This window comes from Oratosquilla oratoria, chromosome 5 (genome assembly GCF_046742065.1).
Source record: "Oratosquilla oratoria isolate Oo_2021 chromosome 5, ASM4674206v1, whole genome shotgun sequence".
NCBI classification, from domain to species: Eukaryota; Metazoa; Arthropoda; class Malacostraca; order Stomatopoda; family Squillidae; genus Oratosquilla; species Oratosquilla oratoria.
In genome coordinates this window covers 39,851,146-39,877,645 of record NC_134781.1, presented here as the reverse complement: position 1 = coordinate 39,877,645, position 26,500 = coordinate 39,851,146, and the positions used below count along the sequence as shown (strand labels likewise).

The window sequence follows — 26,500 nt, the reverse complement described above, 5'->3', positions numbered from 1 at the left end:
GGTGAATCACACACACACACACACACACACACACACACACACACACACACACACACACACACACACACACACACACACACACACACACAGGCGCCCAGACAATATTATGAAATCCAAACGGACAAGTAAATGAATGGACACTAGAATTGATGCAGTCCAAGAAACGACTAGATATGGTTGATAAGCCAAAAAATGAAACCCAGCATTTCATGCGTCGTAGTCCATCCCATAATACTCTGTGATGACTTTGTCCAACGCAGCTCTTGGCCAAGATAGTTGGGGATCTAAGACTAAGATCGTGCATTTTTGGGTCAATAGCATGAAACTTGGCACATTTATAGAGTAATCCTATGTTAACATTTCTGATGTAGAGACAAGCTGTCAGAGTCCCTTGGTGGCCACAAACTAGCATCTTACCATGGGCTCTTAAATATTCTATTTTCTAAGTTTGGAATATGAAACTTGGCAGATTTCTAAAATATTGAATAAGAACTATCTCTTGATAATAAAAAATGGAATCAGAGCCCCCTTTTTTTTTTTTTTTTTTTTTTTTTTTTTGCAACTCTGAATACAATTGTGAAAGGACCTGGTCCTTTTTTTTTTTTTTTTGTATTTTGTTAATTTAAAAGCTGAAAATTTCCACCACAATGGATCAAATATATGATATGCAAGTGTTCTTGTAGAAGTATTTATCTGAATATACACAATAAACACAGCAGTTAACATTGAACATTCATTCCAACAAGTAAACAGGCTGAATGGCAGCGATCATCTTTACAAATGAAAAAACAAGTTGTTTTGTCGTTTGTTGCATAACTCTGAATTTCATAGCCGCTCACCACAAAACCAGAATGAATACTGTAGATTTATCAAATGGTGCATTTAAGTCACAAAAAGTTTCGTGGACATACAGATCCATGTACCAATGGGACTACAGGTTTCTTCTTTGACAAAACAACTAGTTGAACATTTGTGAAGCTTGTTGGAAGACTGGATATTTCTTTCTCATTGGTCACCTACCCAGTAATGATGTGATGGTCTCTCTTAGTACTTAGCTTGCCTTCTCGTGGATATAGTGCTAGGGAAATGCTGGCACCACGGAAAGAATCCATTGAAGTGGTAGAACTGAGGTTGTGGCTAATGTTGTCAATAGCAGCTGTTGTGAACGCGCCACTGGACAGCTGTGAAGGACACACAACCCCTTGTTCTTTGTACATATGGCAAACGCTGTTTGCCACATCTGCAGACACGGAGAGCAATCTTGGGTATGAAATACAAAGAACCATACTATGAAATGTGTCTGCCAGCTTGCGCTTTCTGGTTTCATATGCACTTTTAATGCAAGATAGATTGAAGCTGGAGTTTCACGATCTCTGCTGTGGCGGACATTCCCCGTAACGAGAGCAGATAGAGACCTAGATTTCACTGTGCTGAAAGCAACCAACTGAGAGATTGTTAGAAATGCCTGTGAATCGATGCCTTCCAAGCTTAAATGATCTTTGATATTTGGACCATTCAATATCATGCTTATCAGTGAAGTCAGTGTTGTTGACAGTTTTCTATGAACTGACCATTAAATATTTTCTTGATCTTGAAAATATCTCTGCGTATAATATTCGCAGTCTTTGGTATGAACACAGTCCATGTTTCAGGAGACTCTCGATATGACTCAATGTATGATATCAGTTCAGCAAATATGCAATGCCATGCAGAGCACTTGACTCATTTAGATCGTTGTCTTGATTTCTCTTATACTATTTGGCACGTTTGTAGAATTTTGGTAAGCACAGAGTGTGACATTGTGCCTCTATTGCCACCATACCTCCTGCAGCTAATTTTGACAACACCTTTGTGTCGCGGAGGTTAGTGGCAATTCGGCGGACCCTGTAATCCAGCTCAAAGGTTGAATCCCAGTGCAGGCCAGATGACACCCTTATCACAGAAGAGGCATACTGACTCAGAGTCATCAGTTGACACAAACTGTTGCCTAGTTTTGACTGGACTTGCTGTATCTTGTTTCACACTTGTGCTTGACTGCTCTTTCAAGCGTCCTAGTGTTAATCTTAGCTCGACAAGATGTATGCACTACAATATTATGCAACAAGAGGGTTTCTTCTATGCCATGACCTTCATCTAACTGCTTAACATTTACTGAGAAAGGTAGCTGGTTCATTTCATGGAACTTCATGATATTTTCAACCATGTACTTGTACCCAGCACCTTTATCTTTCCTCTTTGAAGAAGTAGGACATTGTACAGGCTCACTTGTCACTGCTTACCATAGAAAACACTTCTTCCAGCCCACAATAACTGGTTTTGTTTGGCTCGAAGGGCTGGGGACTGGTTCACAAATTAATTGAAATGACATCGTTAGAGTAATTCAATGCACAACAGTATCAGCATAAAGTGTACTACTTTTAATGGATTTGCACTCCAGTAACTCAATGCAAAACAGTATCAACAGAAAACGTACGAGTTTTAATGAATTTGCACTGGTTATGCACTCCAGCTCACTGAGCAATTGAGCAAGTTGGACTCCACTTTCGTTCTTCTGCTGCTTTCCCTACGCTCTCTTGGGATTTTCCACCGATGACTGCTCCTGATGCGACCTGAACTACACTCAATGCTCAATTTACAATTGTATTTAGTCCAACACTGTGGAATCTAAAAAGAAACAACAAACGAAACATCACTTGTATTGCACACTTAAATATCTATCTATACATCTATCAACCACGGTTCACTTTACAGGATGCGGCACATGATTATTCGTTAATTTTGGTCACTAGGGGGTTCTGATTTCATTTTTTTTTTTATCGAGAGATAGTTCTTATTAATATTTTAGAAACCTGTCAAGTTTCATATTCCTAACTTAAAAAATAAAATATTTAAGACCATTTTAAGTAATTTCTGTGACGTCCGCCACATGGCAAGATGTTAGTTCCTGCTGTGGCCACCAGGGGACTCTGACAGCTTGCCTCCATATCCCAAATTCACCTAGGGTTACTCTATAAGTGTGCTAAGTTTCATGCTTTTAACCAAAAAAAGAAAAGAAAATGCACGAAATGGCTCCGGGGCTGGTCTTAGATCCCCCACTACATCGGCCATGGACGAATGAATGAAATGATTGATGTACTCTGGCAAATATCTCGATACATCATACTTAGACTCATATTTGAGCTGAATAATGTCTTCTCCATTAATCATGGAAGAAGGAAGATGGACCGAGGTTGCACTCTTGGGCAAGGAAAAAATAGATATCGTTATTATCATTCATATGATTATTAAGGAACCAACGATGATTACCTGCTAGGTCTTGGTGGTGGTGGTGATGGTGGTGGTAATATGGTTGGTGGTAGCAGTGATGTTGTGGTGATAGTGGTGGTGGTAGTCGTGATGAAGGTGGTCGTCGTCGTGATGGTGGTGGTGTTGGTGGTGCGGTAGTGGTGGTGATGGTAGTGATGGTAGTGATGGTGGTGATGGTGGTGATGGTGGTGATGGTGGTGATGGTGGTGATGGTGGTAGGAGTGGTGGTCGTCGTAAAAGATCATCCTCCCGTCGCCCGTCTCCAGAAACCCAATGACATCCTCACCTCTATATGGAAGTGTCAGCCCCAATAGGGTGACACTCAGTGCCCGGAACGGGCATGCTTACTACTCTCTACCACCTTCGACTGCTTCTATTTTCCCACCAACTCCCATAGAAGGAAAGCTGACAACCGGCGACTGGTCCCCCTTTTCCGCCTCCCTTTCCTCTTCCCTTTGCTAATGAAAAACAGACCTATATAGTAGTGAGCCAAGGACTACTATTACACAGGACGTGCGCTCCCAGATACCTGGGTCCGCTAGCGGAGGCCATTGCTTTCTTTGTAACGTAACATTTTATATTGGACAAATATATCAAAACTAGAAACCTAACATTGTACATAGGACAATTATATCAACTATTGACTTATTCAATGCAGTATAAGTTAATTTAACATTTTATAGTGAAATAAGAAACTATTTTTAAGGCATTGTTATGCTTTGAAATGCCAATTTTAGCCGGACTTAACAGGTATTATTGTATGAGGTTAGTGGACACCAGGGTTGGCGATTTTTTTTTTTTTTTTTTTTTTTTTATCTTTTTAAGAAATATAATAAATCGATTTTTTTTATTTAAATCAGATTTATTTGGTTTAAATAGATTTTTTTTATAGATTTTAAATATTGTGGGATTGCTATATGATTGCTAAAGAACATTTTTAGTATATCAATATAAGGAGCAGTGTTATATAGACTTGCCACAAGTATACAAGGAACGGTATAAGCCGTATGTGAGGACGGTATGCTCAGGTTCATTCGATTCCTCCAAGAGTTTTCTCATCTTGGTGAGATTTGCTGCATTGTCTGTCACAACACTTCCAATGTGACATCCAAAATCTTGTTCAGCCTTCTTGATCAAATTTTGTACAAGTTGTAGAAGATATTCAGCAGTGTGAGGTTTCCCTGATGTGTCTATTGTGTCAACTAAATAAATCTGACCAGTGGATGTTGTTAGAGTGACACATATTATGGGCTCATTATGGATGTTAGACCACCCATCAATTGAAAGACATACAGTTATATTATTCAGGTCATCTGCACACTTTTTATATTCCTTTTCATACAAAAATCCAAGTACTTATCAGCAATATCTTTTCTGGATGACAGGTGGTGATGGATACGGAGCTGCCTAGTGTAGGCCTTATGGTCTTTTGCAGTCTCCTTTATTTCTTCTTCTTATGTTCTTATAGATGGTGAATTTGTAGCAAATATAATTCATGCAACTTCTTTGTCGAGATTTTCCTCTTGAGAGGGTGAAGTTTTTATGATAAATCTGTCCAGAGATGTTGATGACTTTCTTTTAGATGAAAATGATTTAGCAGAAGTGGTGCCTGTGGAGGAGTCTGATAGTGACCTTTTTAATGGTGGAGTCTGGTTTGCAGATAATTCAAGTGGAGCCGACGATGAAGGGGTTGAAGCTGTTGATACAGATACTGAAATGGAAACAGAAAATTTTAGCATATTGCATAATTTATAAATGAATAAATGAATGAATACAGTATGATTTAAGCTACTTTTGAGTACAGTAGTTATTTCTTTTAGATAATGATCATATTCACACAAACCACTAAATTATTTGGAAATAATTAACAGGATATGAAATAGGTGGGCTTGGAATTCAGTCCACACAGGATTTAGTCCACTTTTAAATTCACTAAAAATAATGGGTTAGTTGGGTTAGGTTAGGCTAAATGCCTTTGGGCTGAATCCCATGTGGGCTGAATTCCAATGGAACCTATGAAATATATTACACAATGTTGAATGAAATGAATAACAATCATCTAGGCCCCAAAGTTGAGTGGATACAGTATATTATAGTGATATAGTCATTATCCAAATTTAGAAGTAATGAAGTTGAAGTATCATCTCTTTAGGCTTCACATTTTTATTGCACATGCTCTCCATTGTTCACCAAATTTATATAGTTGCGTATGAAAAGGGAGAAATGCACACAGTATAAGTAAAATTATTTACCTGGGTCATCAATTTCTTCTTCTGTATGCTGTGGCTGACCTTGGCATTTATCTCTGTGAGATTTTAATCTTGACACAATGCCCTGTGGTTCCTGGCTGCAGTCTTTGTATTTAGCTCGGTACCCTTTGCCAGAAGTTGTTGGTAGTTTTTCAAAATAATTCCAGACAGGATCATTTTTTCTGCCTGAAGGAACCACTCTGCCAGGTCCAGAAGACATCCTTCCTGGTTGATTACAAAGCAGCAACTGACTCAGTGTGAAGCTGCTTACCTAGAACAAGTTTCAACAAGAATCTTGTTGAAACTTGTTGTGGGCTCCACAGTGATATATGTTACATGTAGGCTTATACCGTTCCTTGTATACTTGTGGCAAGTCTACATAACACTGCTCCTTATATTGATAAGCTAAAAATGTTCTTTAGCAATCAGATCGCATATCAGATAGGAATCCCACAATATTTAAAATCTATAAAAAAAAAATCTATTTAAATCAAATAAATCTGATTTAAATAAAAAAAATCTATTTTTTTATATTTTTCAAAGATAAAAAAAAATCGCCAACCCTGGTGTCCACTAACCTCATACAATAATACCTGTTAAGTCTGGCTAAAATTGGCATTTCAAAGCATAACAGTGCCTTAAAAATAGTTTCTTATTTTACTATAAAATTTTATATTAACTTGTACTGCATTGAATAAATCAGTAGTTGATATAATTGTCCTATATACAATGTTAGTTTTCTAGTTTTGATATATTTGTCCAATATAAAATGTTAGGTTACAAATGAAGGAATGTGTAATATCTTAAACAATTATTTTAGCTCGGTATTCGTAAACGAAACACCTCAAAGTGAATTCCAAACTGAAACCTGTGAAAAGTCTGGGGTAAACTTACTCACTACGGTAAATATAACAAAAGAAAAAATTAAAAGGTGTATAGACAAACTCAAAGTTAATAAAACACCAGGCCCTGACGGTTGGCATCCAAAAATCTTAAAGGAAATTAAAAATGAGATTGTTGTTCCATTAGAAATTATTTTCAAGAAATCCATCATATCCGGAGATGTCCCAAGAGAATGGAAGCTAGCTAACGTTACTCCCATATTCAAAAAAGGTGACAAAAAGAAACCAAATAACTATAGGCCTATAAGTTTGACTTCAATCGTAGGAAAAATAATGGAAACTATCATCAGAGATGCTATCGAACATCATTTAGAAAGTAACCGTTTGATAAATGATAGCCAGCATGGTTTCAGACGGAAACGTTCTTGCGTGACTAACTTACTCGAATTCTACAACACAGTTATCTCGAATTATGACAAAAGAAACAATATAGATTTAATATATCTAGACTTTGCAAAAGCTTTTGATACCGTCCCACACGAAAGACTACTTACTAAATTAGCTTTGCATGGAATAAGTGGTAGCCTATTAGGTTGGACTAGTAATTGGTTGAATGATCGAAAACAGAGAGTTGTTTTAAATGGAAAAACTTCTGGATGTAAAACTGTTGCAAGTGGAGTTCCTCAGGGTTCCGTTCTTGGGCCACTTCTTTTCATAGTATATATAAATGATATAGACCATGGACTAAAATCTACTGTTTCCAAATTTGCTGATGATACAAAACTGTGCGGAGTGGCAAATGATCACTCAAACCAATTAGATATTCAAGTAGATTTAGATAAATTACAGCAATGGTCTGAAAAGTGGCTAATGAAATTTAACACAAGTAAATGCAAGGTAATGCACATAGGTAAAAATAACAGTAGGTACGATTACAAGTTATTTGGTAATTCGTTAACAAAAGTGGATAGTGAAAAAGATCTCGGCGTAATTATCAGTAACGACCTCAAATCATCCAAGCAGTGTATTTCAGCCTCTGAGAAAGCAAATACGATTCTGGGACTGATTGCGCGATCTTTTGATTTCAAAAGTCCATCACTCATTAACAAGCTATATAAATCGTTAGTTCGTCCACATTTGGAATATGCTGTTTCCGTATGGTCACCGAATCTCATTAAAGACATTGACAGACTGGAAAAAGTACAACGGCGAGCCACAAAACTGATTCCAAATATCAAAAATAAATCATACGAAAATCGACTAAAACACATGAATCTGTTTTCCCTAAAAAAGCGTAGACTCAGAGGTGACTTGATACAGGTCTTTAAGATTTTAAAGGGAATTGACAACATCAAAAGTGACAAAATTTTCACATTGAATAAGAATCAGACAAGAAACAATGGTCTCAAACTGTCCGGAAATAGATTCAATTTGGAAGTCGGTAGAAACAACTTTGCCAACCGTGTAGTAAATGAATGGAATAAACTTCCTGCACAGGTAGTGCAATGTAGTTCAGTTCGAAGCTTTAAGAATCAGTTAGATAAATACCTAAGTAAGATGCTGTAATGATTATAATTTATCTTATATTATTGTTTTTGTTTTGTTATTATTTGTCTGTCTGATTTTCATTTTTTTTTTTATCATTTGTCTGTCTGATTTTCATTTATTATTAGTTATGTCAATTTATCATTATTTACTATTTACCTGTTTGTTTATTATTCAACTATACCTATGCATTTATTTATGTATTTTATTTGTTATTTACATTATTATAGTTTTTATTTATTGTTTTATTATTAATATGATTTTTTTTTCTCGCATCCGACCTAGATATGGATCAAAAGGTCTCCTGCCGGCATGCTCCGCCTTTGTAATCCTTTGAAAGCAATGGCCTCCGCTAGCGGACCCAGGTATCTGGGAGCGCACGTCCTGTGTAATAGTAGTCCTTGTATTGAGCTGATATTTAGGTATTTTTAATAGAAAATGTATCATGTACTCGACATGAAATAAATAAAAAATCATATGGACGTTGTGAGAACAATAGCGTGAGTCAAAACTTTTGCTCGTGACTGTACATCCCGTAGGACGCCCAAAAAAGGACAATGGCAAACCCGACAAAGGAAAAGTTCGATCACGTATTTACACTTTCTGTGTGGACGCTTGAGTTGTGTGTGGGCAGAAATGGCATCATATCTCAAGTAACACTCTGCCCGGGAGCGCTAATGGTAAGCAAATAAAACCCGAAGTCTGTACCGCGTATGAAACAGACAATTTCGGAAAGAAAAAATAAAATAAAAATGGATTTTGAGAACTTCTTTCCTTGAAATAAATGGAAGTTAGCACACGAAGATCTTCATCACACGAATTCTCGTAAATGTTTACGGTTTTATGTGAAGGCAAACCCCAACTGTATATGCAAGGCACCATCTCGTCACATGTTCAAGGGTACCCCAAATCTGGGGGTCCCGACCTACTTTCCCATGTATACCACACTTAAATTTTGCTGTTCTTGAACCTTCTGGAAACAACTTCAACAATCAATATAATCGTAATGCATCCACTAAGTGTGGCCCCGCTTTGTATTCCCACTTGTGACATTGAGGCCCTTTCTCCCTAACTCCCATGGGTCCCTAGACACCATGCAGGACCCCCTGCCCCCCTGCCCCTAAAGACTTTGAAGCACCGACCTAACGGTCCTGAAAATAAGCCATTCCGAGAAGTACGCACTTGTTTATTTTGTTAAAGTTGGCGCCAAATTGTTTCACTCATGTGGGGAGCACACTTTTGCTGAAATGTAAGATGCCCAGAAAGCCCTGGTGGGCATCTTGGAGTGACTTGGTAATGGTGGACTAAAGGGATTATCACACTGGGCTATTTTTTTTTTTTTTCTAACCTCTGATTAATCGACGGTACCGGCCACCCCCAGAACTTTTTTCGCCGTAATATCACTAAGGCAAACTATTTTGTTTTCTCAACAAAAATACAGAGAATGTCACTTGATATACTTGAGGAAATTCATTTCCCTCCAGCCTATCAGATTCCTTCCCGAAAGCTGCGGATTGCTGCAAATCTGCTCCAAAAGTCGGAAGAAAAATATCCCAGTGTGATAACGCCTGAATGTGAGGACGGAGGCTTTATCAGTTACGACGTTTCGTTTGTAACAGCTTCATCATATACAAGCGAGAACGTCGTAGTAGTGAGGGCTCCGTCCTCATTTGTGGTGTTTCTTTCGATAGACTTGTCGGCAATTGCCAATGACGTAAGACTAAATGTTATTGGAATTCTTGTACAAAATCAGTCTTGATGTGACGTACCTTTGCTAAACAACAGAAACTATGGACTCTTCTAAAAAACGGGATATATCAGTTGCGAACATTCCAAAGAACCCATTTTACTATTAGAGAAAACTCCTCAGGATTCATTTCCTTTCTGGTTGATAAGTAAAAAAAAAAAAAAATGTAATGTCTGGTCTCGTTTTGATCAGTAGGTCACAACTTAATCTCAAACGCCCCTGACTGCCGGAGATCTCCTTCGGATGTACTGATCTGCACCAAGTAGCCAAAATGAAATGTACAATACGCTTTCGAAAATGAATAAAGTTAATGACCAATGCCATGTATGTCAAACGCTTTAATTCAGGATAAATGTACCACTGGTCCTACAAGGGAGAGAGAGAGAGAGAGAGAGAGAGAGAGAGAGAGAGAGAGAGAGAGAGAGAGAGAGAGAGAGAGAGAGAGAGAGAGAGAGAGAGAGAGAGAGAGAGAGAGAGAGAGAGAGAGAGAGAGAGAGAGAGAGAGAGAGAGAGAGAGGAGAGGAGAGGAGAGAGAGAGAGAGAGAGAGAGAGAGAGAGAGAGAGAGAGAGAGAATGTAAGAGAGAGGGAGTGTGAGGGAGTGTGTGTGTGTGTGTGTGTGTGTGTGTGTGTGTGTGTGTGTGTGTGTGTGTGTGTGTGTGTGTGTGTGTGTGTGTGTGTGTGTGTGTGTGTGTGTGAGAGAGAGAGAGAGAGAGAGAGAGAGAGAGAGAGAGAGGGGGGGGAGACAAGCAAAAAGAGACATAGAGAAAGAGAGGCAGAGAGAGAGGGAGAGAGAGATAGAGATAGAGAGATAATTTTGTTTATAGTTTATGTAATTTCTCCTTTTTAACATCTATTTTTGCTTTCCCGAATAAGAATTTCCCTGCCGATAATTCATCATTGTCAGTATCTACATTTAACTCGTGTTTCACTCCATTATTCTTCAAGTTCCTGGCATTGTTTATTTACATATGACGTCATAGACCGTCAATTTTTTAATTGCACCTTTTCAGCTATTTGAAGAGCTTTGTTTTTGTGGTTGTGTTTTGTACAGGCTAAACAAGTGTGACTTCTTGAATTCGTAAGTGAAATCATATAGGTGTAAAGTAGCTTAGTGCATGCATTGTGTGTTTACTTTTGGCGTTTGCTACACTCCAATTCCCATTTGGTAGTGTATTTGGCATTCTGAGCGAACACAAGACAAAACCCCAACGGAGAAAACCCCAATAGGAAAATTGGGGTTGAGGACATAACCTAACCTAACTTAACAACTGGGGTTTTGTCTGTTGGGGTATTCTCCGTTCACCATTCCGAGCACATAGATAAAATAATAGTAAGTACGATTACAAGTTATTTGGAAATTCATTAATAAAAGTGGATTGTGGAAAGGATCTCGGCGTAATTATCAGTAACGATCTTAAATCATCTAAGCAGTGTATTTCAGCCTCTGAGAAAGCAATTAAGATTCTAGGACTGATTGCGCGATATTTTGACTTCAAAAGTCCATCTCTCATTAACAAGCTATATAAATCGTTAGTTCGTCCACATTTGGAATATACTGTTTCCGTATGGTCACCGAATCTCATTAAAGACATTGACAGATTGGAAGAAATACAACAGCGAGCCACAATACCGATTCCAAATATCAGAAATAAATAATACGACTCAGAGGTGACTTGATACAGGCCTTTAAGATTCTATAGGGAATTAACATCAAAAGTGACAAAAATTTCACATTGAATAAGAATCCGACAGGAAATAATGGTCTCAAACTGTCAGGAAATAGATTTAATATGGAAGTGGATAGAAACAACTTAGCCAACCGTGTAGTTAATGAATGGAATAAACTTCCTGCAGAGGCAGTGTAATGTAGTTCAGTTCGAAGCTTTAAGATTCGTTTAGATAAACACATAAACAAGATGCTGTAATTCTTGCCATTTATTTTATGTTATTTGTTTGTTTATTATTTGTCTTTATTATTATTTCCTTGATTACAATTTATTATTAATCTGTCACTTTATTGTTAATATTTACCTGTTTATCTATTATTTATTTATATATATATATATATATATATATATATATATATATTTTTTTTTTTTTTTTTTTTTTTTTTTTTTTTTCATCCGACCTAGTTTTTGAAGTGGGTTTGATGGTGAAATAACTGTGTGAAACCCTCCATGGAGGCGGTCCATGATCAACTTCGGCTATAGAGAGTTCGATATTAAGGCGCTGCAGGGTGGAGCACACTATTAACAAGGGTGCGGACACCGGGACGAAACGGAGGGCGGGGTGCAGCGGGGTCAAGTGAAGCTCTTAGGACACAGGAATAGTGCGGGGCCAGATGGGTTGAGTGTAGGCACTTGAGATGTTAGCGTGTATTTTTTCAATAACTGAAGGAAGATTAAGTTCGGTCTGCCACATCACTAAGGAGGTCTTGGTGAGTTGACTAAGGGCTGAGGAGAGATAATCTATGGCTGACCGAATGAAGGCAACATAGATGAGAATAAAGCGCTATTCTAGAAGGTGGAGATCTTGGATGATGGGATGGATGCGCTGCCGAGCAGGTATGGCTGGAGTGATGCGTACTGGCGCTCCCAGCTACAGGTACTGTGCGCAGGGCGGGATGACATTGTGCCCAGCAGTGAACACTGGCAGTGTTCCGAGGCCCCGAAGTGAGAATACTCGACTCTTTTCTGGGGAAAGGATGAGGCCACAGGCTGATGTTGACTCGTAGGAGTGAAGGAGGCGCTGTAGGTCGGCAGCAGAGGTGAAGTGCACACATATATCGTCAGCGTAGTAGGTGAGAGTTGGGAAGAAGGGATGGCAGGCGGTGCATCAGGATGTTAAAGAGAAAGAGACAAACCCCACCCTGTGGAGTACCAAGTTCGAATTCCTGGAGGTACTGCATGTTCCCTGGAATAATACACGTGAAGTCTTGTTTGTGAGATAGCCACGTATCCACCTCAGGAGATAGCCTTGGACACCAAATTCTACGAGTTGGTCGAGAATAATCTCCTTGTTGGGATCAAGAAATGCTACCACACTGGTGGGGAAGAGGCGAGCATATACTGTAGGTCCATCAGGCAGTTGCGGTGATAGTTAATCCTGTAGTCAAAACATAAGGCGATTGAGAAATATACGTTTGAGGACTTATCAGAAACAGAAGGCGAGTGAAACAGGCCTGAGCTTGTCTGTGGCAGGTTTGTGGATGGGTGCATTAGTGCTAGATGTTCGTACACGAAGTACAGTCACTCAAAAAAGTATCGGTTGGTGGCTTTAGGTGTTCGTGGAAGACGAGTAAAACAACAGAATCGATGTTCCTGTGCAGTTGGTAGTCGTGACAGAGTCGCACCCTACTTTTTTTTTCCCGTTAAAATACGTGGTGTAAAATAAGCATTTAATCCGTGAAGATGTGACAAGATTGAAAGTAATTATATTTGCACCGACAAGATTTGTTAATATTCTATTGTTACTGAAATCACACACACAGACACACACACACACACACACACACACACACACACACACACACTCCACTGCTCCTTAGCAGGTTGTTTCTTCCAAGTAATATAACGTGTGTAATATACAAACTTAAAAATAATTTTAATATTTTAGATATTTTCATTGAATGTTGCTATAATGAAGACGCACATTTATAAACTACAAACCTATGAGAAACACTGGCGCATCGATACACAGGCTTACCAACAGTTTCCAAGTTGAAGTACGTAAGACAGAATGAGTGGAAGGGTGGTGAGGTAAACACCAGGAACCGTTGGAGTTTTTATTTCTAACGTTTCGTCCTGAAAGGACTTCCTCAGAGTGTACACAAACAAATAATTGACAGTATATATACCCACAGCTTATCCCGTTCCTCCCCGTTCGTCTTCGCTCCTCATGCACCCCCGTTCGGCATCACGAAGAACCAAGTTGGCCGTTACTCTCGCCAACTTTACAAATCTATCACGGTGGTTTCTACATGGATGTAAATTGATATAGGCTGCCTCAATTACTTTTCTTCTCTGTTTTGTTAGACCTTTATGCAGCACCACAAAACAGAGAAGAAAAGTAATTGAGGCAGCCTATATCAATTTACATCCATGTAGCAACCACCGTGATGGATTTGTAAAGTTGGCGAGAGTAACGGCCAACTTGGTTCTTCGTGATGCCGAACGGGGGTGCATGAGGAGCGAAGACGAACGGGGAGGAACGGGATAAGCTGTGGGTATATATACTGTCAATTATTTGTTTGTGTACACTCTGAGGAAGTCCTTTCAGGACGAAACGTTAGAAATAAAAACTCCAACGGTTCCTGGTGTTTACTTCACCACCCTTCCACTCAGTTTCCAAGTCTTTTGAACAATGTGTCAGAGTTTAGCGTTTACTTACGTCCATTTCCTTACGATTTCTTACCGATACTTTTTAGTATCCAGGGACTTTAAAGGTCAACTGAGAAGGTTTTGTATTTATTTTTGTTATATCATATATAGAAATATAACTTAAAGTTAGAACACTAAAATGCACGATTCTAGCATTTTATAGTCTTCATTTTACCCAAATAGCATGGTCTTAAAAGTGCCTGATAGCAGACGAACTTTTCAGTGTCGTAGTTACATTTTCCACTGCTAGGGTACTGATGACGTAACAGTTGTTGTTTACATTCTTTAACATGGCCAGCACGCAATACGAAAGTGACTTCACATCGAGTGAAGAGGATTAATCGGATTTGGATGCCCTTTCGTGTTCTAATGTGGGTACGGTACAAGGATACATGTAACAAAATATAAATATATTAGACTATGTAAAAATGCATACTTTTATTAATTTACAGCAAAATAGATAATCATAATCTGGTACTTTAATTTCTTTCAGGCTGTACTGGTATCTTGCCTATTGTAATTTAATGGTGTGGGCAACGACTGGGCAAAAGAAATCGCCTGCCCCTTCCAGTGTGTGCCAGAGACCGAACTAGGAAAAAATGGCCTGCGCCAGATAGAGATTACACAGGATTTAAATACCCTTCAGCAATTACTTTAATTCAGATTCTTGGAATTATATTCGGAGTACTATTTGTCCTTGGTACATGAAAAAAGTTCACTGTGTTAGACGATTAATCCTGGACCTTTGTTTCTGGATGATGTCAGACTTCTCGTTTTTCATACTTGGAACAGACTGGTTCAGGAACTTTCATAGCAGACTTAAGTTTGGCCTCTCTTGCAAGTTTGTATGATGGATATTTAGAACGCAACCTCAGTACTTCAAGTAAAATATGTACATACACTGTAAATACAAAATGGAGATTTGTGGTTTGTACATTTTGTTGTTTAGTTTGTCATATCAAAACAATACAAAAAATTAGGCAAGTATCAATTTTGGATTTATCACATTGCTCCAGCAGGAAGTCCTATGCAGTTTCACAGTTTGGATGCAAAATGTAGCACAGTAATGCTTCATACACTCACCATATGTTAGATTAACCTTCTCCTTCGCTTTGGCTTTGAGATAATATATAATCCATTGTGCCTCTCCAATTTTTTTTTTTTTTTTTTTTTTTTTTTTTTTTTTTACGTGAATTTTCATTGAAATGAAGGGCAGCAAGTAGTGGGCTGAAAGTGGAAAATTAATAACAATAATTGTCAATAACCATGCATGTATTTTACCATTCTCAATATAAATTCAACACCCTTGTGCCTGAATTACCGTAGTGAAATTACATTAAGAGATATTTGAAGTTACAAATGTACTTGCCTTCCTTTCATTGGTTCATGAAAAAAGTGCTGGGACTTGGGAGCAAAAAGGCACACAACCTTGTGATACGATTCCAGCGCTGATGTTTGTTAACAAGGCGAGAGCTGACGGATATCCCTGAGAAGTGCTTTCTGCGTTACTATGAGCTCAAGCTCTTTGTGTGCTTTTGAAACTGAAACCAAGATGATAAGCAGTCTGTTGTGTGGTACATGAATGTTAAGTAGATATACATCTATGAAGCAAGTGCAAAGCTAAAAACATAGTGCTGTGTTGGTAGTAGCTACTATTCTTCGTCAACCAGTTCGACATGCCAGTTCCTTGTCAAACGCTTTACTACACTCTGTATTATAATCTACAAGAAACGCCAGGTTCACACTGTCAAAGATTGTTAAATTTTATTACATTGTACAGGAAGACGAAAATTTGGTCAAATCTTTGACAGTGTGAACTAGGCTTATTACCTTCTTTCAGCCATTCCCTATCGTCAACAGGCTCGTGCAAACATGTTAGATATATTTCACTATGTCCCTCGTGCTTGTTGACAACGCCAGGGTCCCGGGTGTACTGTTTTTTTTATATTTTCTGAACAGAGTTTCGCTTTCAATCCAGGCTTCCATGACTCGTGCCGTATGCACCGAATGATCCACTCCTTTTTGCGAACAGAATCTTTCGGAAAAGAATGAAAATGAAGTCCATCTGCAGCAGGAGGTTTCGTCGAGTCACTGTTGCAATTTGCGGCGACACAATTAACCATTTTGGAACTAAATACTTGATGAAAACCTTGCTAACACACCAAATATGACAGATCACTGATCAAGTTGACAGCGCAGCACGGCATTTTATAGTGCACGCATATGGCATGCATCAGAATGTAAATAGCGCGAGTGACGTCAAAGCCGATAAAGCCTTACGAGTACAGCCGAAGATCGGCGAAGGAAAAGTTCGTCTACTACCGATATTTTGATAGGCCTTCTTATCACATTGCGTAATAATTAGGATTTATTATTGCATTATTTCATCAAAAAGTGACTAAGCCATAGATCTAACAAATATTCACGGCCTCTTCGAAAACCTTCTCAGTTGACCTTTAAGGAGCAGGCGAAGGACTTGATAGGTGATGCCACCATCCCCGGGAGCTGGTGTTTTGCTTGTGACAAGAGCACGACGCAGTTAGTCCTCAGTAATGGGCACGTCGCCATCTTCATCCATCCGTAATAATGCAGCCATTAGACGCAGGATGCGAATATTCTTGTGGGTGGAGAGTGTCTATTGAATGGGGGCGGGAAGATTGTTTGTATGTGCTTGTTAAGACGAAGTATTTAGCAAGTTCTGTGTATATTGGGCTGGGCTGTAGTGGAGAGCACTCGATGGTTTCTTCTTGATGACTTTGTTTATCAGGTGCAACATGGAGCCAACACTGTTGCAGGACAACAAGGTCATCTCTGGATGTCTGGTGCTGGAGGAGATTAGCAGGTGTTGGCTGCCTCTGACAGACGAGACCATTTCTTTCGGCCTTCTTTTCCACCTGTATGATGCATCTGTCCAGCGTCCAAGCGTGGACCTCGCGGCATCTTTTGATATGTGGCCTTGTGACGTAACGGGTGTAAAAATCATGTGTTGAAGCACCGAAGGAAGAGTACAGGTTATGAGGTGACTGGAGATCAAATGTTGGTAAAAGAGTGATGTAAGAGACATAGTTGGGGTAATACTTCGGAGGAATAGAGAAGCGGAGGCGGGTGTGAACAGATGGCCCATTTGGTAGGGAGTACAGGAGTTCAAGTGCGATGTAGGAGAGCACTTAACATGTGTCGCTGCTAGACCAGATGTGATGTGTACAAGCGTGCCTCCTCCGCAGTGTGTGACATTCCTGGTGGGCTAGTGAGTGAGACGGTGGCGGTGGATATACTCGAGAAGAGGTAGCCCACTACGGTTTGGGGAGGAGGAGACATCTCCTAAGGCAGGGTGCCGGACGTTGAAGTCCCCCATGTAGATCACACAATGAGACGTGGGCGGGAGGAGGGAAGATTGATTTTTCCTGGAGTAGAGTAAACATTGCAGAGTCTCAGCTTTCCATTGCCTATGGATATCTCAAAGAGTTGAAATGTCATGTTATCATGTATAGAGCAGCGCAGGAGTTGATGGGGGATGGAAGAGTGAATGTAACTTAGAGAGCTATTCCTGACATGATGGACTTATGAGACGTAGGCTGAGAGCGGGGGAAACCTCTGTCCCAGGATCGTTTCGGCCAATAAAAGCGTCTTGGATAAATATAACTTGTGGCTGGTGGCGGTCTATATAGGTCTTGAAGAAAGTAATTTTCGGATATTTGTTGATGCCACAGGCATTCCAAGTGATGATGTGAAGTTTCGTCTCGTCAGCGTTGTCTGCCTTTGGGGTTACAGGTGGTTGGCGGAGACGATGACGTGGAGGTGATGCCGCTCTGAGGCGTTTGTCACTGTAACTTGGTAGGATGCGCTCTGTGGAGGCTTGTTGTGCGACGAGGCTATCGATGTGATTTTTAATTATGTCAAAGCTCGTTGTAATTGCTGTGCAACGTGCCGTTCTGTTGACAACGGCCTCGCGGAGGGCAATTACTTGCGGCGAGTCAGGCAGGTTTGAAGGTGTCACCTGTGGGACGGCTCTTGGGTGCGACCGAGTGGTGGCGCGTCTGCAGTCTGGGAGGTGCCCACCTGAGCACTCTTCGTACATCCGTGCCCCCGGGTTCGTGAGAGTGGGGACATTTCCACATGGTTGAATTTGGAGTGGGAGTGGGAAGCTGGTCGGCTGTAGAAGTTTCATTAGTGTTGGTGGGCTGAGAGTGGGTGTGATGTGGGCAAGTATGGGAGGGGTGAGTGCCTGTACACCACCTACACTTGACAATGGAAGCAGAACAATACCGAAATATGTCCCATACCCCAGCATAAGCACAAAGGCTGTTCATCTTTCATCCTTCGAATCTTGCACGGTGGTAGGCAAGGAAGGAAGCTGAAGTGATGTTCCGTAGGCGGTGGTTGGGGGAGGCTCCAGGCAATAACAAGGCGGTTGATGGGTGTCCCATGTTGGTAGAAGCTGTGCACGCTGTATACGCCCGGAAGGTTTTTTGCTTGGGACGGGTCAGCACCGACAGGGTAGTGGGTGACGAGATACGCCGGGAATTTACGTGGTCTACCGATCGAGTCCTGAACATCGAGCTTCAAGTATAAGAAATTACCCTACGTGACACTCTCAATGATCTCGGTAGGTCTACATGAAATGTGCACATACCGAGAAGTTTCGTATCAACGGTCGGCGAAAGCAGGAGAGGTATTTGCAACTAGAAGAGGTGAACTGTGGGGGAGAGGGTGAGGATGAAGATGAAAGAAGGAGTTATTGGAACCCGTGCATTGGGAGATCTCGTCGTGCCTGAACGACTTATAAGCTGGAGAATAGGATTCGCTCGTGTTCAAAGTCTGGTCCGCAGAACGTTTGGTGGCGATGGTGGCGTAGTTGTGGGTGGCGGCGGTGGAGGCGGCTGCGATGGGGGCTGCAATGGGGGTTGCGGTAGCGACTGTGGTTGCAGTGGTGGCAGTAGTGGCAGTGGTGATGGCGGTGGCAGTGGTGATGGCGGTGGCGGTGGTGGGCTGGGTAGCAGGGAGCAGTAGCTGCCATGGTGTGGTACCAACATATTCGTGCATTGGCAACTAAGCCCATTGTTGCATAGTGATGTTTCCGTCGTCAGTGAGAGCGAGGTCGGCATCAATATCGGTGAGAGTGGCAGGTCCGGAATAAGCCATGTTGCCTCGGCAATGTGTCAGAATGTAGGCAATTAGTGTTAGTGGGGGTACAGTGGCGTGGGTATGACATTAGACACGTCATACTCCTCGTACTCCGCATGCGCATACGGGCGGAGCACTGTACAGGGGGTGTTTGGCCAAGGATAGGATTTTCTTATGGCAAATACTACGTCCTATAGCCCTCAAAACTACTTATACCACAAGACTGACGTCTGGTGCTTACTTTTGTGCTCAGTTAAGCCTGGAAGACAGTAGCTCGCTAGGTCTTCTATAATTTCTTCGAAATAGCAGGAGGTTAATTGCGGATGTGTTTACATTCAGAGTCAGCAATGACCGATCCAGAGAGATAAAGATAAATATAAAGAGAGATCACTCTCCTTGCACCACCAAAGCACAACACGCAGAATGTTCACGAGGGGCCCATGTCGTCCAGTCGCACATTGATCTGCATGTGATTTCTGCCACTCAGCATTCGAACTGTTCTATTTTCTGCAACTGGTCGACGTCTTCGCAACAAGGAACATCTCCCGACACTGTTTCTGCACCCCGCCGGTCTACGAAAGATATGTCGTCTCTCTATTTTTTAAAATAACAGTTACCGAACGACATGTCATCTCTGCATTTCAAAATAACGGTTAGCGAGTGACAAGTCGTCTCTCCATTTGAAAATAACGGTTAGCGAGCGGCATGTCTCATTCCATTTTAGAATAACGGTTAGCGAGCGACATTTTGTCTCTGCATTTGAAAATAACGGTTAGTGAGCGACATGTCGTCTCTCTGCATTTAAAATTAACTGTTAGCTATCTCCTTTCGCTACTAAAGTAGGTGCCATTGTATCGAATAAAATAGCACTGCGGCGGTAGCCAGAACAAAGTCAAAACTGGTCCTGGCCCGGAAATGGGTCATGAGCGAGAGGTCTATTTACGAGTGATGGATAACAGTTGATCCTGAATAACTCGTACTGTGCAAGACAACAAGTGCAAGATACATTATTCGGCAACATATATCAACATGAAGGCTCTTTGATCTAATGTCTCTGCATAGTCCGACAACGCTGCGATGACAGAGGTTCTCCACCTCTTTGAAGTTATGTCTGATAAGCCCAAAGGCCGCTTCACACTAGGTCAATTCCCGCCAACCCTAGCTAGAAGAAAAATTTGGTTACAGTATTCTAGACTTCCCTAAGAACATTTCAACGTTATGTCTAACTTTTGTAGAGGTTTACATTTTCTTAGTTTGTCAGTTTCTCAGTATATGACGCAAAGGCAATTTGACATATGCCGAAGCAGTTTCTACTCAAACTCACAACAGTTGGCGAGAATCGGCCTAGTGTGAAGCGGCCTTTAAGTTTCTAACCAACCATTCAGCAGCACGTTCCAAGCGAGAATATCCACTCAAAAGAAAAATGATGCACCACTGAAAATTCGCAATACCTATCCTTTCTGTTATCCATCTTCAGTAGGAAGACCCCGAAGAAGATGGATGGACATCAAACAAGGTCTAAGAAGTGTTGCGATGGAAAATACGGAAGCATAAATGACAAGCGCGCAAGTTCAACGGCAGTGGTGGGGGCGGATAGTATCGGCGTGAGGGGTGAAGGGGTTATCAAACTGGGCTATTTTTCCATCAAGTTCCGATTAATCGGCGGTAGAGCCCACCTCCAGCACTTTTTTCAGCTGTAAAATGATTATGCCGCACTATTTTGTTTTTTCAACAAAAATACATAGAATGTTTATGCTGAAGAAAAATTATTTTCCTCCAACATATCAGATGCCTTGCCGAAAGCTGCGGGCAGCAAATCTGCTCTAACAATCGGAGGAAAAAATAGTCCAGTGTGATAACGCCTTCAGCAAGCGGCCCGAGCATCATGGAAGTGAGTTCTGTTGCTCTCCTTAAATTTCTCCTTTACTCCCTCTACTACTCAATCTCTTCGGCACCTCGGATAGAAGTGCTGGTTCTGCTAACGGGCTAATAGAGAAAAAATACGCCATGGTATCTGAAGTGACTAGACTTTCTAAATCCGTTCGAACCAATACCGCAATCTCTACTGAACATAACCCACTTGTGCCGTCGTCCAGAAAAAAGAGGGTAATTCCCGCCACTTTTACTGGTTTCGAATTAACCATAGATATATAATATCGAGGAGGCTCACGCTTTCCACGATCCGTGCTTAACTCGAAACCAGTAAAAGCGGTGGGAATGCCCCTCTGTTTCTGGACGGGCTATGGGGAGGTGAGTTATTGAGTAAAAGAAGCGAGTATGCGAGTAAATGTTTGGGCGAAGTAAAGCGTGTGAGGAATTTGGAGATGAATGAAGGAGCAAATAAGTAATTAACTATCTATTCTTAGCATCCGACCTAGTTATGGTTCAAAAGGTCTCCTGCCGGTATGTTCTCCCTCTATAAGCATTTGTAGAAGGTTGTAAGAGGGAGCAACTGTATCCAAGGCGTTGTATTGAATCGAGTAATACACATGGGAGAATGAAAAATCAAATCAAATCAATCAAATAATGAAAAAAGTAATAAATGAATAAATATAAATACCACCACATCAACAACAAACGAATAAATGAAAAGTGAACAAGTGACCAGAGTTAGATATAGGTGATTTGGTATTATCTATTTCCGGATCAAACCAATGATCTCAAAAATCACAAGATTTATTATCATTATTATTATTATTATTATTATTATTATTATTATTATTATTATTATTATTATTATTATTATTATTATTATTATTATTATTATTATTATTATTATCATTATTATTATTATTATTATTATTATTATTATTATTATTATTATTATTATTATTATTATTATTATTATTATTATTATTATTATTATTATTATTATTATTATTATTATTATTATTATTATTATTATTTTATTATTATTATTATTATTATTATCATTATTATTATTATTATTATTATTATTATTATTATTATTATTATTATTATTATCATTACTATTATTATTATTATTATTATTATTATCATTATTATTTATGTGAAATGGGGTAAGAGTTTGACAGAAAATTTTGAAAGTAATAAAAAGATGTTTTGGAAAGAAATTAAGAGAGGAAGAGGAGGCGAATCAAGTAGAGAAGAAAAGGTAAAAGGTGCAGATGGAGAGATGATAATGGAAGAGAAGGCAGTAAGGGGAAGATGGGCAGAATATTTTAGGGAGTTGCTAAATGTGGAGGAGGATAGGGAAGGAAAGATTGCTGCAGTGGGAAGTGCGAAGAAAATGAGAGTGATGAATGAGGAGAATGGAGGAGAAATAAGGAAGGATGAGGTGAAGGCAGTTGTTAAGATGATGAAAGCAGATAAGGCACCTGGTCTGGATGGATGCCATGCGGAATGTCTTAAAAAGGGAGGTACAGTGATGGTGGACTGACTGGTGAGGTTACTTAATGTTTGTTGGAGAGAGGGTAGAGTGCCGGAGGACTGGAGGAGTGCCTGTATAGTTCCTCTTTACAAGGGAAAAGGGGACAAGTATGAATGTAGTAGTTTCAGAGGGATTAGCTTGTTGAGTGTAGTTGGGAAGGCTTATGGGAGGATCTTGGTTGAGAGGATTAGGAGAGGAACAGAAGGAGTAATTGGTGAGGAGCAGTGTGGATTTAGGACAGGTAGAGGTTGTGTACATCAGATCTTTGTGGTAAGACAGATATGTGAGAAAGCTATAGGAAAGGGGAAGGATGTTTTTTGGGCTTTTATGGATCTGGAAAAGGCTTATGATAGGGTAGACAGGAAGGCACTGTGGGAGGTTATGCAGATATACGGGATAGGAGGAAAGCTTCTGGGAGCTGTCAAGAGTTTTTATGAGAATAGTAGAGCTTGTGTCAGGATTGGAAATGGAGAGAGTGAGTGGTTCGAGGTAAAGGTGGGACTTCGTCAAGGATGCGTTATGTCGCCCTGGCTGTTCAACTTATACATGGATGGGGTGGTGCGAGAGGTAAATGCAAGGTTAGTGGGCAAGGGATTGGAGATGATTAAAGAAAATGGAGGTGAGTGGGAGGTGAGCCAGCTGTTGTTTGAGGACGACACTGCGCTTGTGGCAGGATCGGAGGAGGGACTGATCAAGTTGGTGGCAGAGTTTGGGAGAGTTTGTGATGGGAGAAAGCTAAAGATAAATGTGGGTAAAAGTAAGGTTATGAGATGTACAAGGGGTGAAAGTGGCAGTAGACTGGAAGTGAGCATTAAGGGAGAGCGACTGGAGGAAGTGGATAGTTTTAGATACTTGGGTGCAAATGTGGCAGGGAAAGGTGGAGTGAAAGTGGAGGTAGAATGTAGATGGAGAGAAGCGAGTAAATGCCTAGGTGGATTAAAGAGTGTAATGAGGAATAGACATTTGGGAATGGATGCTAAGAGGAGACTGTATGAAGGAGTGATTATGCCAACAGCACTGTATGGGGCAGAAACATGGAACATAAGAGAGGAAGAGAGAAGGAGTTTGAATGTGTTTGAGATGAGGTGTCTGAGAAGTATGATGGGGGTTACTAGGCTAGATAGAGTGAGAAATGAGGAGGTGAGGAGGAGAACAGGGGTGGAAAAGGAGCTGGGAGATAGGGTTGATGAAAGAAAATTAGGATGGTTTGGACACATGGAAAGACTAGTAAAAGAGGTGTGGAAGGCAGATGTGGAGGGAGTTAACATGAGGGGACGTCCTAGGATGAGGTGGATGGATAGGGTGAAGGGGGCTTTGGGGAAGAGGGGAATGTCTGTTGAGGAAGGACGGGAGAGGACAGAAGACAGGGGTGAATGGAGAATGGTTGTATATGGATGATGTTGTGATAGCATGAGGTGGAATGGGCGGGTGGATGGGGGGTGAGGTAGTATGTGTGAGCAAAATTTGACGCAGCCCGAAGGGATTTCTCCCCGTCCTCTCATTTTATGCAATGGGGGGACGGAGAGGGGGGGTCGCCGATTTAATGAAGCGGCCTTGCTGTGGATGTGCTGTGTCTTGCGACACTGCTTCTGACCCAGGGCAGTGGACAAGGTGCAGGGATGACCCGTCATTCAGGAGGTGCTAAGATAAGAGGGAGGGTGGAGGGGTGTGGAGTGTATTCAGGGGTGGAATGGGTGGGATTGATTTTGTGCCTTTTTCTTTTTGGCTACCCCCCTTGTAAGGAGGAAAAAGCCTTGGTATATGTATGTATGTATCATTATTATTATTATTATTATTATTATTATTATTATTATTATTATTATTATTATTATTATTATTATTATTATTATTATTATTATTATTATTATTATTATTATTATTATTATTATTATTATCATTATTATTATTGTTTATCACTTATCTAATGACTGGTTTTAATTCTTCATAGCTACTATAATCCCCCGCTTTCTACGGCCCTGTTCACATTGGCAGTTTGAGCCGCGCAGATACCGTGGCTTACATTGTAACTGAATCGCCACGGTTGAAATCGCTAATGTGAACAGGTCCTCCATCTTTTTCCGCATTTCGATCACCTCTATTTTGAACACAGGATAATAATAAGTCAATTTATCATGAAAATAGTTTAAGGATTGCCTCAAAGGAACTCTAATACCGTGTGGTTTAACTTAATCTAAATTAGACTGATAAAAGAGGAAGTTTATCAAAGGATGGACACACCACGAACATCGATTGGCCTGTCGTCATTATGCATTACTGTATTATTCTGTTACATGACCTAACGTCAAGCCATCTGAGCTGTTACCATTTCGCAACTAATTTCATGGCATTATGGCGATAATAGTCCTAGGTAATCAAAAACTAGTGTGACCTAACGCCAAATCATTAAGTAATTATTTTCCTTATTGTATTACAGATGCTCATGCCATACTACAATGTGAAAACATACGTACAAACTATACATAACACAAGTTTAAGAAAAAGATATCCAAATCTCCGTAAAAGTGCAGGACAAAACATCCTACTTGAAACTCATTACAATTTGTTGGTAAAATGTTCTTCTAGCAAGGCATGGATGTTAGGTCAACATGAAGTGTATCTGCATCATGAATCTGCAGGTTAGGACAGCAGCCAGAATCGATTCACGTGTCGTCCCCCCCCCCTCACACACACACATACACACTTCATTGCTTCAGTAGTTCAAACCTATTCAATGAACACGGGAAACAATTTTTTTTCCTAGCTTCGGATAATTTTCTAAATATACTGTGCCTCTCTTATATAATACACTACTGTACATGTAAAGATTATGCTAATCAAATAATGCAATAAACCAAATTATATTACAATTAAGTACAATGGCAATACCACTGAAATCAACAATGGCGATGGCAATGCCACTGAAATCCATTACTGGTACTACTCTGCAGTTTGAGTTACAACTCGGGGCGCTGCCTTAATTATCTTAAGATTAAGATGAATATATATATTCATATCACGAAAAGTGGCTTCAGGTGATAGATTTTGTAAGAATACATCATTACCAACATTTTTATTAATTATCCTCGAAACCTGCTTACTTTCAAGATATGATTGTCCGTTTTCGCCAGAACTAGAGACCCCGGAGTTAGAGAAAACGACATTACACGGACTCTTTAACCTTTAACCTCACTGTATGTAATGTAGATGTAGAGCGAATTTCTTGTGATATCTCACATACTCACTCATATCCTTTGAATGATTTTCAGGCTGGGTTTTAGTAAGTCGAAGATCCTTCATGACGAAGACATTGAAGCGTGGAAACTAGTACTTCCCAGCTGGACATCGTTAAGTAATGATGCGACTGGAAAACGTCAACACTCACTAGAAAGTACACTTCTCACCTTACTCTTACCATCCCCCTCCCACCACGCACCGGGAAGTGAGAAACCCCTGGTAGGGCAAAACCTTGTGAGTTGCGACAAGCCATTTTTTCTTCTAAATAATAATGAACTGTAATGCAGACCTCTCTGGCAACGAAAAATACAGTGACGAACCGTGCACTAGGCTCCATTAGCAACTACGCAAGTGTGTTTGACGACCCTGAATGACCTGATGTCACAAGATATCCAATTGACAGCTGTGCTACACGCAGATAGACTACCGATTCCAATTAAAAAAATAAATGTAATTATGTCAACAGCGTGTCCCTTGACGGTGCTGTAAAAAACCGTAACAATCAACTCTCCTAAAGTATACGATCATTCGCCAGTCACATCATACCCGAACCAGGATATATTTCGTGAATGTTATCTACATCAGGAGCCTTGGAAAACGACAGCCAACGGGGTACAAGTGCCTATAGACAATCCTGGATTCAGCAACACGAGAAGCGACG

At 40.3% G+C, this 26,500-nt stretch overlaps 2 protein-coding genes across 7 annotated transcripts in view; one reads left to right on the top strand and one right to left on the bottom strand.

Moving 5' to 3' along the window:
• The window catches only part of LOC143025474 (putative D-lactate dehydrogenase, mitochondrial), a 313,466-nt gene that overhangs the window by 221,015 nt on the left and 65,951 nt on the right, over nucleotides 1-26,500 (bottom strand). The window lies entirely within an intron of this gene.
• LOC143025473 (sodium channel protein Nach-like) overlaps nucleotides 1-26,500 on the top strand; it is a 120,794-nt gene that overhangs the window by 54,878 nt on the left and 39,416 nt on the right. For 4 of the 5 annotated variants that reach the window (XM_076185191.1, XM_076185190.1, XM_076185192.1 and 1 more), the window contains exon 2: nucleotides 25,872-26,500. This exon is cut by the window's right edge and continues 163 nt beyond it. The exons of the other annotated variant lie outside the window; for it this stretch is intronic. The gene's annotated coding sequence lies outside the window, so the exon portion shown is untranslated. The remainder of the gene's footprint in view (nucleotides 1-25,871) is intronic. 5 annotated transcript variants of the gene reach the window in all.